At 43.2% G+C, this 7,800-nt stretch overlaps 1 long non-coding RNA gene across 1 annotated transcript; it reads right to left on the bottom strand.

Moving 5' to 3' along the window:
• Positions 1 to 3,235: 3,235 nt before the first annotated feature.
• LOC111942920 (uncharacterized) lies at positions 3,236 to 7,722 on the bottom strand. Its single transcript, XR_002870741.2, has 2 exons — positions 4,978 to 7,722; positions 3,236 to 4,370 (listed from the first exon to the last, which is right to left on the bottom strand). It is a non-coding gene; the product is annotated as an uncharacterized LOC111942920 (long non-coding RNA).
• Between the last annotated feature and the right edge of the window lie 78 nt (positions 7,723 to 7,800).

Below are 7,800 nucleotides of genomic sequence, written 5' to 3'. Positions count from 1 at the left end.
CTGTATGCATTTCACCTGCACATAAAAGGTACACCTGTGACTTGCTGAAGTGGGTTTCTTCCAGAACTGTACAATCCATGCTTTGTCATGAGAGACTTTTAGTGCTTAAAAATAAAAACAGGCAGACTGTTGTCTTACCCTAAATACAGTACTCTGAGAAACCTTCTACTGTCCTGCATATTCTTGACATGGCAGTGTGGAGTAAGCAAGTAATGGGACATTTTTAGGAGCTATTTTAAAATGGTTGTGGTGTGTTTTTAATGAACACATGTTAATATAAGGAGTGTTAGAATGGCAAACCCCTTGCTTTATGATAACATGGCTGGTTTGTTTTGTCTGTTGTTTTGCTTCTTAAAGGTCTAAGAAGCTCCTCTTCTATTTTTCTCCTGATTATAGACAGTCCCTGGCTTCATTCATGGGTGTTTGCAGCAATGCAGGGGAAAGATGTGTTAGTGACAGACAGAAAGGACAGCAGCACAGAGGTACATCCAAACTGCTGACAAACATACTCCTAGTGCAATTTTCTGGTGTTTGTCGAGAAAGCACTGGTGCAGGGCTGTAACAATGGCCATCTGGGATCCATATTTGTGGGAAGTTGAAAATGGGCTGGTTAAAGAGTAGGTAAAACTCACTTTCCCATTACAATTTATTGTATTATTTGGCTCATGACAACATTTCAAAACAGTTGATAAAACATAACAAAGTATAATGTTAAGAATGATCTTACAGTAACAGTTCTCTGGTCTGAATAAAACTTTGCACTGGTTTATCATACTGTATTTCCTAAATGCTGTTGAATTGCTGAGTATGGTCATTCCACTCCCTGTAAGAGGCAGACAACCTTTATCATCCCAGTTTTAAGGTCGGGGAAACTGAGGCAAGGAGCGAATAAAAGTGAATTGCCTACAGCAACACAGCAATTGAAGAACCTGATTCCAGCAGCTTTCAGTCCTTGGTCTGTCATCTATGCTGCATCCTATAAATGATGCAAAACCCCTGTGATATTGTCTAAAATCTACTCAGTCTGATACCAGTCCATAAAGACACTCTGAAAGACTGGAGAAAAATAACAGGGTTTTTTAAAATGTCCTTTACTGAAGGTCTCTTACTTTACAGCCAACAACACTGTCAATATGACTCAATATGCAATCTAGATGCAGGTGGAAGAACGTGACAGAGCAGTAGGAAGACATTTCTGAGTCAGTGTGCTGTCCAAAGCTGTACATCTGTAATATATATTTAGATAATTGTTTTACTAACAGCTTTAGAGACACAAAGCCTAGCCAAAGGCTGTAAAGGGGATGTAAGTCAGAAGATGAAGCAAAGCAAGGGAGAAATAGGTTGATCAGCCCTGTCTACACAATTTGGCTCTGCCAGGGACTTCCATCAAACCCACATTTTCTCTTGAAAGAGAAAGTAGATGAGCTAAGAGCTGTTCACTGTGCTCAGTAATAAGTCTTTTTGCATCCACAAATCACAGGCTATTTTTCTTACACTTCATCAGATGTGGAAGTGTGTCATCTAACCTATTCTTTGCTCATATCTTGGAGTCACAGAAAATAATGCTGTCTGACAGAGTCCTCAGAGATGCCTAGTCCGTTCTCCTACACCAAAGTGGGATTAGCAATACTTATGTCACACCTTATACATTTATCCAGCTTGCTTCTTAAAAATCCACCAGGACTGGAAAGCCTGCACCCTTCTCAGGTGACCCTGCTGCTCCACATTACTATTAGGAAACTGTCACCATTAAAAAGCATTTTTAGTATCCAACTTAAGTATCTCCTGCTTTTATTTAAGCCTATGTAAATATATATAAAATATATATAAATAAGCATTTACATATATTCCATATATATATTGTATGTGTGTGCCTTCACATATACATGTGCTTTTATGTGTGCATATGTATGTATTCATTCCTAAATCTGAAATCAAATGCTAACCTATTTTAATAGCTCCACGTGTTTTCTTTTGCATTCACTTGCAGCCTGCTTCTTTTGCCCATTTTTGTATGAAGGCATATAAACAAAAGAGAAACATTCACACTATTCTAGGAGTTACACTTTGACAAAAATCCCAGTATCTCTAGACATATTTACTAAACTCCCAGTTAATGTTTTGTTTTATACTAAAGCTTATCTCTTAAAGCAGTACTTTATATTTAGAGAAGTCATATATTTTATACACTTAACTGTGATAGTTAATTTAAAAATACCTATTTTCTTAAAATAATTTACCTACAAATTAAACTTCTTTTCTACTTTGGTCCTTTGAAGCCTGAGTATTATAATTCCTTTTCTAGTAGTATTCCAATATCAAAATAATCAGGGTTACTCCAATAAGAGCTTTGAATTGTGCACCCAGGGTAACACATACACAGCAATGCTTCTTCACTGTCTGACAGACATTTTTCCCAAAGGATATATTGTTTAAGTCTGTCCACTTCTTTAGACAAAACCATGTTCTTCATAAAATTTGTGCATTTCCTATTTTTTTAGAAAGCTGCATGATCCACTTATCTAATACAACTGTATTCAGCTAACATCAACCAGACTGGGACACCAAGCAGATTTATTGTGTTGTCATCTGCTTGTTTTGTTTCTTAAAATGTAGTATGAAAGCTGTAAATTGACTCGTCTGCTTATATTAGCTGCAACATTTCAGTACATCAGGACCATTCAGACTGCATTTCAAAACAAGAACTTAATCCATCTCTCTGCAAGGAAGGACTCTATATTTTTATCTGGCCATTATTATTTACGGTGAAGGAAAGACCTTTCCCTAGGTCTGGCAGAAGTGTCAGCAGACAGTCTTTTAAAATAAACAGGTGAGAGGACATGATTAATAGTCTGGTCAATCACAAATATCAGATGGTGGAGCCAAAAACATAGCCAGAGAGAGACCCAGAGATTTCAGCTTAAGAAGCAAGTCTGGATCTAACAAAATATAGGAGAACTCAAAAAAAAGCAGAGCTGTGGTTTTGTGCAGCCTGTGCCAATATGCAAGGGATCAGATCCATCCTTCCTCTCTACTGACCTTTCATACAAGCAGAGAGGGCAGAAAAAGCAAAAAAAATAAAAATAAAGAAGCACAGGCTCACTGGCTCCCTGTTACATTCCAGGATTTTTTTTTCAATCTATTCATATTAATGGTACAATTGGGGATTTCCAGTTTTTGTATCATCACTGCCAGGAGCAGGCTAATGGAGCATCTCAGAGACAGACCACAGAACTGCAGTTCCAGCCACACAGGGCACTTTCCTCCTTTTATTACACTCTGTAAAAGATGTCACACATGCTTTCTTTTAGCAGTCCTCATGAATCAGCAAAGAGCTGCCGAAGAGTGACCACCAGGGCACTTGGGAAAGAATCAGGTGCCAGCTGTCAAAGTATTTCTTGGTGTATTACATTGTTTTCATATATCTCTCTATCCACTTGGAGGAACAGGCCAGAGAGGAGCATTTTACATATTTGCATTTTACAGGACAGACTGCAAAGAGATGTTGTCATTCAGGAGCAGGAGGGAAGATTCTTTTCAGCAGATGCAAAACAGGTATTTCAGTTCCTGGGATTTCTCCCAAGATCTGCATTAGCAAGTCCAGTGTGTGGAGTGTGTGTGTCCTGTCACGGGTGGCAGCACGTCAGGGCACTGGGGAGTGCAACGTCAAAGGGCGTGCACAGCCTCTTCCTCACCCTTGTCCCTCTCTTCCCTTCCATTTGGTGAGCATTAGGGGCTTGCACACACTGAAGAAAAAATTCCAACATGATGGATTTTGTCAGTAGCCTGTTTCAGGGAGGTAAGAAACCTGCCATCTTGAATTCTGGCAATGAAATCTGTGGATGCAGATTGCAAAATGTGTGGCCATTGCTTCCTGGTTTGTATGCTGGGTTAAGAAAGCAGCTGTTCTTGATACAGCCCCATCCTTCACAACCCAAAGGACTGCTGTAGAGAGGGAATACACAGGCTGTGATGCTGCTTTGTTCCTCTATTTCATTTCTTCTTTCTCTGGTTGCACAGTTTAAAAAGTCACCTTAGTTTTGGGGCTCTTAAGCTCTCATCATGCTGTTTGTGCCCATGATGTCCCACTCCTTGGTGCCAGCCAAAAGAAGGTGAGGCTGAGGAGAGGAAAATAGGCAAGTAAAGTTTCACTAATTAATTATAAACTACTATCTGCACTGAGACCAGCTTTCAATTTCCCAAGATTGCTTCTAGAAAGCCCTTTTTAGTATAAGAAAATTGTCATCCTTCTGGGAGAAGCATAGCACATATGAGAGAAAAGAGTGATACCTGTGTATAATACTCCTACTGTGGAGTGGAATGGAACCCAGGCTGGAAATAAGGAGGATGCCTCCTTCTGCTTCATTTTTCTGTTAATTGCAAATGGACAAAAGTTGCAAGTTGTGAGGATCCCTCACCAATCAGCAATGGGAGATTAACTTTATCATTAACCTTGTCTGTGCCCTCACCAATTTAATTGGCATTGGCCCAGGTCCCAGACCTGAGGCCAAGAAACACAGAGCAGAGCTTGGTGGGGTGATGCAATGAAAACTACTTCTCTCCCCAGCCATCCTGGACTGGCTACATGTTGTCTTGGTCCCTTGGCACAAAGCACAGGGTCTTTCCATGTCACCACCAAGACTTTCCACCAATATGAATCAGCTTAACACAACCAGTGTCATTAAAAAAGGTTTTGCAACCCTTAAGAGTCTAACAATAATTATTAAACTCTCCTTGATTTTTTTCTTTTTAGTTCCCTTTTTTTTTAAAAAAAAAAGCTTTTGTTACCCATCTCCTCACTGTGGGTAACCTCATTCTCTCCAAGCTCCAGCTGGAACCTGCATTACGCTCTGCTCAGTGCCCTGTTGGTAAAAACATTCCCCATTCGCAGCACTAAATCCCTAGCACATGCTCCTAAAATATCTTGTGGTTCCTCATGCCTAACTAAACAATGCAAAATCCTGATTCTCTGCATACCTCCCACAGCCATCCCAGCTGCTCCTGACACCTTTCCTTTCCCCTAGGCCCTCTTCACTCATCTGAAGTTACTCATCAGGAATCCTCTCCTCTCTCACTTCTCTCAGTTTTTTCTGTCATTGGACCACTGTTGGAGAGATAGGAGAAAGAAGTTATTTTAAATAAAACCATGTCAACTTCTTCCTCTCACATTAGTTTTCAAACTTCCCCTCAAAACAAGATTTGAGCAGATGCATAAAGATATGCTCATTTCTGGATGCTCATGTCATCCTAAACCTGGGCTCTGGGTTGCTTGAATCCACCAAGGCCCTGCAGGCCCTGGGAATGACACCATGGCCTTATGCTAATCCACATGACCTGTTTGGCCTTGACAGCATCTGAGCGTGGGTCAAGGCAGTCTTTTTGCAGGGATCTGAGAGTCAACAAATGCTCCCCAGCAGACAAATCTGCTCTTGAGGGCCGACTTGAACCCTGTGCTGATGCTGCCTTTGCGTCACATCTTCCCCGTGCCCCTTTTATACTCTGTCCCCAAAAGTAGCTACCCTGAGGCATTTGCTTTGAAAGGACATAATCATATTGTTCCCCCCTCATTATCCCTATTCCCAGCATCTGCACCTCATTGTACGGTCATCTCTTCCCATCATTCTTTCTTAATTTAGTTTGGAAACTCTCTGGAGCAATGAGACATCATTATCTATTTTGTAAAGCGCCATTCAGAGCTGTAGCAGAGTGGCACACATATGTGATAGAAATCCTACCCTTCCATTTTGCTCCAAAAGAAATGCAGAGCAGGTTAATGCTCAGTGCTCGCTGTGCAGCACGTGCTGCCAGCTTTCCCCTTCCCCTACCACAGAGAGCTCACTGGGCTTTGGTCTTCACCGAGTGCTGTGGGAGGCCTCCAGCTGTTCCACTCCTGACAACCACATTCCCACAGAATGCATTGTGACAGCAATTTTTGGAGTGCCAGAGCAATGATGCTCAGTACCAAGGTGATTTCACAACCTGCAGGGTCAGGAGTATGCAGGTTTCCCCCCTGGTTTGGTAACATCCCCAGGGTGCTTGGGGCACTGTAATGTACCCAGCGCAGTTCCAGCACACACACCTGAGCTCCAGTAGCACATGTCAAGCTGCCCCACATTCCCCCATATGTCCCTCCTCTGTGGGCAACCCCACAGACAAAGGCAGGGCATTTCCTTGGTCCAAAGGGAGGCAGAATTTTGTGGGGTGAAAACCTATGACTCTCTTTGGAAAGACATCATTTCCACTGCAGCAAACAGCACATCCTGATACTGGTTACAACAGGCAATAAAACTGACACTTCTCTGGGAAGACAGAGGAACATCCAGCAGAACTGCTGATGAATCAGTTTTTTCCTCTATGCCCCTGCAAAAGTGTGAATGTATTGTTAATGGTTGGGTCCAATGATCTCAAATAATTCTTTGAGTGTTCCTGGGGTGTACAGCTTACCCAAAGTTAATGTGCCGAGAACTGGGCTAGATGTCAGATCCTCAAACTAGTTTTCCTGAGATACCCTGGAGAACTGTGACTTGGCCACTGGATGGTTACTGAAACAATTAATAATCTCCATTTATAATAATGAGAAAATATCTTTAATGGAGACCCAAAAAAAGCAGCACAGATGATACTGCCTGCAGCAATGACAAAAGTTCTTTACTTGTTGCTAATGATGTAGAGCACTAGGCACATCCCAACATTCCCTGGACACACAACGAGGTGGGTAAGCCTGTGTTCAGATCTGTGTACAGTCATGGGCAGTGAGGGGAAAGTGCTGGACTGGGAGACAAGAGACCTGGGCTCTGAGGCCTGACCTAGTACTGAATGGTCACCTAAATTCAGGTCCAGTCCTCTGCCATCTCTGTGCTTCTATGTCCACCTTTGAAACGTTCTTTAAAATATATTCAAATTAAATTTTCTTTCTTAAACTTCTGTAGTACTGATACAAGCAGTGGGAACCTGCCTCTGTGGGAGTGGAAGCGAGCACAGGCACAATCGTGTTACAAACCCCAGCATCCCTGGACTGGGCACTCTAGATGCAGCTGCATTGACTTCATAGGCAGATCGCTCTTGGAGTCATTTCTGGTCTTGGGCACGAAACCCAGAAGAACCAGGAGATGTTGGGACCTTAGTGACCTTGCCTATGGTTAATCAAGCCACTGACTCCCTCACCGTGTTACAAGTGAAACGTGGGAAGAGTTTAGCATTCAAGCTGTGTGACCTAGCTGTGAGGAGACAGGAATGATGTCAAGGTTTTGTGCATGAAGTGTCCACGACAAAACATTAACTTAGGGTCAGACACTACTGAAATGTAAAAGGGAGGATGACTGTCAGCCTATTAACAAGCAAAACAGGGAGCCACTGCCGTTTTATGCAGCAATGCATGTAACAGCCGTCAAACAGAAACTTCCTTTTCTCGGATTTGTAAAACCACCGGCCTGGGTAGTACCTGGATTCAAATTACCAACACCTTTGGATTGGGAAGTAGCAGCTTGGGCCATGTAACAGCGCTAGGAATCAGCGTGCCCAAATATGCCAACAGCCAGGGCATTTGTGCTCGTTTCTGCTATTTAAATACAATTTGTGCTTAAAAACGAGGCCGTGCCCCCGAATCGCATCCGGCGAGGACGGTCTGTACCTACACACAGGTGGGCAGCGCGCTCAGCCACAGCCGCCGGGGTTGCGGGTCGGCGCTGAGGGAAGCGGCAGCGCTGCCGGGGCACGGCCCGGTGCCGGGGCTCCCCGCGCGGGGCACGGCCGGGCCAGCCCGGGGCGGCTCCGGAGACGATGCCGGGCGGCCCGGGACCG

The sequence above is a fragment of the Cyanistes caeruleus genome, chromosome 3, assembly GCF_971803275.1.
Source record: "Cyanistes caeruleus chromosome 3, bCyaCae1.hap1.1, whole genome shotgun sequence".
Classification (NCBI taxonomy): Eukaryota; Metazoa; Chordata; class Aves; order Passeriformes; family Paridae; genus Cyanistes; species Cyanistes caeruleus.
This window is presented reverse-complemented; position numbering and strand designations above follow the sequence as displayed.